The following is a 5,804-nucleotide window of genomic DNA, read 5'->3' on the forward strand; positions in this document are numbered from 1 at the left end:
CCCTTGTGTTATGAGACAGGAAGAAAGTTCCTGATGTATTTCCTCTAAACCATTCATTATTTTATATACTTTTATCACACCCCTCTTCTTCATCTCCTTTCTGAAGTAAACATTCCCAATCATTTCAGTCTCTCTCACTATTGTTGATTTTCCAGTGGAAATAGGTTCCATCAGAGAATTCTACACTGGCTTTACGCAGCTCACACACTAAGTCAGGGGTGGCCAACCTGTGGCTCTGTAGCCACATGCGGCTCTTCAGAAGTTACTCTGCGGCTCCTTGTATAGGCACCGACTCTGGGCTGGAGCTACAGGCGTCAACTTTCCTATGTGCCGGGGGTGCTGACTGCTCAACCCCTGGCTCTGCCACAGGTCCTACCCCTACGCCACCCCTTCCACTCCCTCCCCTGAGCCTACCATGCCCTTGCTTCTCCCCCCCAGCCTCCTGCACACCACAAACAGCTAATAGGGAGGGAGGGGGAGGCACTGATCGGCGGGACTGCTGGAGGGCGGAAGGTGCTGGGGAGCGGGGGTGTGGGGGGAACTACTGGGGGGCTGCGGTGGCTCTTTGGCAATGTACATTGGTAAATTCTGGCTCCTTCTCAGACTCAGGTTGACCACTCCTGCCCTAAGGCCGTGGCTACACTTGAAACTCCAAAGCGCTGCCGTGGGAGCGCTTTGAAGTGTGAGTGTGGTCGCACGCCAGCGCTGGGAGAGAGCTCTCCCAGCACTGCAGGTACTCCACCTCCACAAGGGGATTAGTTTACAGTGCTGGGGCACTGTTTACGCTGGCACTTTATAGCGCTGTAACTTGCTGCGCTCAGGGGTGTGTTTTTTCACACCCCTAAGCGAGAAAGTTGCAACGCTGTAAAGCGCCAGTGTAGCCATAGCCTTAGTCTTCTCTTTCTAAAGAGACACTTCCAGTTCCCTTATATTCGGATAGGCTATATAACAGGCTACCTGCTTCAGTGATTGAACAGAAGTCACTTATTATTCCCCAGCAGGATCAACACCTGATATCAGGGTGGGATATTTCACACAACACTGACAACCTTTTTATCGGAACTCAGCAGGGAGGCTATGGAGGGGGATGGGGGCAAGGGAAGAGACGTTTGGAGAGATGTGTTCATGTACATGAACATCCCCTGTGCGGAGTGGATCTTTACTCCGTGTCAGTCCCTGCAGTCAGAATACTGGAAAAAGGAGGAAGTGGGGCATGGAGAAGGTTCCAGGGTGGGGTCAGATGATCTGTTGCTGCTGCATAGACCCTGCTATATTCTACACTATAAAAGACCTCACAAAGTCCTATGCAGGCCTCTCCAGCCATGGGGTTAGAGTGCCCATTGCGCAGTGGCTCTGTGAGAGGGTGTCCGTTTGTGTCTCTGACTATATTTTTGTTTAAAATTACCATTTTTTCAGTGGGCCAACTGTCAAATTATCATTTAGGACATTATACAATATCTTATTCCATGTAGAGAAGATAACAATAGGATGGTGATGAAGAGCCACAGGCTGAATATCATTTCCAGGGAGTGTCCCAGTCCAAATCCCCAGCTCTTCACCTTAGAACTAGGTGTTTGTGTTCAGCCCATTATAAAGTAACAAGGCCAGCAGAGGGGTTTTCATCAAAATTAAAACAAATTTGACAAGCCCTGTAAAGTATGTTATTGCATCACTGGGCTATATTTGATTTTTGCTTCCAGGAATAGAAGATGTAAAATGTGACAACAATTTCCAATATTTTATTCCTATTTGTAAGCTATCTATATGCTGAAATTTCACCTGAAGATTTTTCTTCACATGTTCACAGTTACTTACTATGCTGGTCTTTGTTATGTCTGGTTGAGAAATTACTAAAACCCCCTTTAGTAAAGCCACCTACATGTGTTGATGTGTAGGTTAAACACTGACTATATTTAGCAGAAATAAGTATCTGGATCCCCTGCTCCCAGCCACATCTGCTCATAAATAACAGATCAGTATTCACCCATGAAAGCTTATGCTCCAATACATCTGTTAGTCTATAAGATGCCACAGGACTCTGTCGCTTTTTACAGATCCAGATTAACACGGCTACCCCACCGATACCAGATCAAAGTGGTTATGCTAATGAAGTGATATTTCAGTGATTTTACCGGCAATTTAAGTGGATCATAATATACATAGAAATGAACTTTGTTATTTATCTGGAAAGAATAAAACTGTATCTGTGTTTCATCTGTCTGATGCTGTCTGGGAGTTCCTCAAGCTTATAAAGTAGTTTCAAGTTCATGAAGTGTTAATAATTTGCTTTCTCTTGCTAGGCTTGCTAAAATTTCTTCTGCATCTGCTTTTCATTATACCATTAAGAATTACAAAGTTATTGCACTGATTTCTACTCACAGCATGGCTCATTGTGATATAATGATTACAGAGCTGGACGTGTAACTCTTGTCTGTGTATTTTATTATATTTGTTAATGGCATTCATTGTGTGATATTATTCAAATTTTTGAATTTAAAATGGTATAAAAAAAAAACCTTTTTAGGCCCTGATTCACCACTGTGTTACTCCCGTTTTTTTGCCAGTATAGCCATGGAATTACACCAGCATAAAACGGGAGTAACATAGTTGTGACTCAAGCCCTTAATGGACAGCTGTGAAAGGACAGGGTAAATAAGAAACCAAGTAGCAACATACCAGGAAGTCAGTAGAAATTAGGGCTCCTGAAACAGACTTTTGAAGAGAATGGCTTAGATTGTAAAGTAATCTGACTTTAAATTTCCACTGTCTGCTTAACTGGCAGTCATGCAACCTTGGGCTGTGGTCTTGTAAGATCAAACACAAGCTCAGCAAGGTCATGGATAATCAGTCCTTGGATGGAAGATTTCAAAGCAAAACCCTAGGCAGCTGCAATTCTATCCCCTCTCAGTCAGAACTGAGGGCTTGATAGTGCCTGGCTGCTCCTGAGGAGTTTGAGGGGAGGGAACAAAAAAACCTCCCTTGTACTCTTGAGCAGTGGCCAGGTAAAAAAATCGAAGTTCACATGTTCATGAAAGTGCAGGGGTTGCTTCTTTTCAGCACCCTCTCAGCAAAGGTGAAGCAGGGGAGGGGCAAGTACAGAAGAAATGGGGCTTGTCGGGTATACAGGAAGAAATATGCTGCACCCTCTGAAGCAGTGGGTGCATCTCTAGTGTATGTGGGGAGCTCTGAGGACAACACTGTCTAACTGAAGCAGAATTCCTCCTGGGGAGCCCTCTAGACAGAACAGCGCAGTCCCAACACAGGCCAGTGTTTATAAGGCATAACTAAGCCCAAACCAATTCCTCAATACATTTTAGGGAGAACTGAGCTGATGAAAGAGTCACCTTTCAGATGAGATGCAAAACTGAGACCCACAGTACCGTAGCATTTTTTCTTAAGAGTGGGATTTTAGAGGTGGTGCCTGGCTAAATTCCAGTTGGGGATTTTGTTTTTGCTACTTAAAATGTCCTTGTTAGTCATAACTGGGGAAAGTGTTCTTTGTTTCCTGTCGTACAGTGTTGCGCAGAGCTGTGATGTGCTATTAACAGGTAGCCTTTCAGGGATAGGTGAAATGATCCCTGTATATATTGAGTTCCAGATCCTGCATTCAAATCTACTAGCAGAGACCCGAGCTTGGCTCTACATCGGCCCAGGGTTTCACACTAGTGGATCAGATTGCAGGTTTGGAGCCTTTGAGATCAATTTGCTGATATCTTTAGAAAATAGGTGCCATGAAAGTCAGTTGCTGAAGAAAACATCTAGTGATCAGTGGCATTTATGCTCCCATTTTAACTGTGGGTTTTTTTACAGAGATATTTGGCAAAAGTATTAAGGGCCCAGTTTTGAGAAAAGAGGCCTGAGGTTTGTGCACAAACAAGTACGCTCAGTTACATGCACAATTATTTCAGTTGTGAGTGCACACCAGGTGATTGCACAAGCAGCAGACATCTAACTGTGCCCAACTCACCCAACCTGAAAACAGGATATTGATGGTGCACCCCATAAGGCTTTATGGAAATATGCTTATGAATGTATATATGACAAAACTGGAATATGCTTATGCTATATATGCCATGTAACATATCTCTGTAAAGGTTATGATCTACTGAATCTATTAATCCTATTTGTATGCATGTATCATGTTTGTATTCGAAATTATGAATACTGGCTGTGTACTGGCTTGATTTTTAAGTAGCCTTTGTAAAGCATTTGGTCAGCTTCTTGAGAAAGGAATGTGCAAATTAAGTGCCCAATCAAGAAGCACTTAAGGGACAATGGATCTTGGAAGGCTCCAATCCACATAAGAAGTCTACATGAAGACGTTCAAGGTAGCAGGTAAGCAATGGCTGCTGCCTGTAAAAACTGAGTCATGCATGGACCTGTGACTTGCCCATGTGACTCCAAAACTCCATCTTGGAGCTGGACTTTGAATAGGAGAGAGGAGGGGATCTCCACCCACAAGAGAAAGTCTATTTAAGCCTGTGGAGACCCCTCCATTTTGTCTTCAGCTGGCTAAACAGATAGCCTCTCCACCCCCAAAGATACCTGAAAGAAACTGGAACAAAGGACAGTAACTACAAGGGGTGTGAGTGATTGCTGGACCCAGACTAGAAGGAGACTAGTCTGTAAAAGGAAGCTTACTAGAATTCCTCTGAAGGTGAGGTTTTATCTGTATTCAGCTTTCTTAGACACAGACTTGCATGTTGTATTTTATTTTGCTTCACATTGTTCTGTCTGTTACCACTTGGAACCACTTACATCTTACTTTCTGTATTTAATAAAACCACTTTTTACTTATTAATTAACCCAGAGTATGTATTAATACCTGGGAGGGTTGGGGTGGGGGAGGGCAAACAGCTGTGCATCTCTCTCTAACAGTGTTATAGAGGGCAAACAATTTATAAGTTTACCTTGCATAAGTTGTATACAGGATAAAATGGATTTATTTGGGGTTTGAACCCCATTGGGAATTGGCCCCCTGTTAAAGACAGGATCACTTCTTAAGTTGCTATCAGTTAAGTCTGCAGCTTTGGGGCATGTGATTCAGACCCTGGGTCTGTGTTGGATCAGATTGGCGTGTCTGGCTCAACAAGACAGGGTGCTGGAGTCCCAAGCTGGCAGGTAAAGCAGGGGCAGAAGTAGTCTTGGCACATCAATTGGCAGCCCCAAGGGAGTTTCTGTGATTGTCTTCATTTTTTGCACATTTTTGCATATGAATCACAAACCTTTTGTTTAAAGTGTGACTCTGAGACACTGTCAGTATTTCCTTTAAACTACTGTACACAAAATGGGCAACTAAAGCTCCTTTATCAACTTCTCCCACAACATAGTGCTACTGTTTAGAATGTTTTTATGCCTCAATCAGGGATACCAAAGAAGGCAGTAATTCACACAATGTTTCTGAATGAAACTGTCTAAAAATACTCTCTCAGCAAAAAAAGGGATTGCTTCTGGATCACTGATAATTGAGAATGAAATTTGCATTGTTCCTTCTCACTCAACTTCAGACTTCTTTCAGACTTACAGCAGAAAGTGTCATGCTATGTCTTCAAGCAGTTACTAGTTCAAATCTCAACTGATCCATCACACAGGTGACATTTTTCAGGAACACTAAATTGTTTTTAAAAATCTAGACCCTAAAAAAATCATTTTCCCACTTTAAGCATAAGAACATGAGAAAAAGAAGAACCGACTGAGCCCCATTTTAAGTACTTTTTTGGAGAATACACATATTGGAGGATTTTATCTTGGGCTGTTGAAGGAAAGTAGAAAAGTTTTTGTGGACAGAGAAAATTTAAAACAAC

The sequence above is a fragment of the Trachemys scripta genome, chromosome 6 (assembly GCF_013100865.1).
Source record: "Trachemys scripta elegans isolate TJP31775 chromosome 6, CAS_Tse_1.0, whole genome shotgun sequence".
NCBI lineage: Eukaryota > Metazoa > Chordata > Testudines > Emydidae > Trachemys > Trachemys scripta.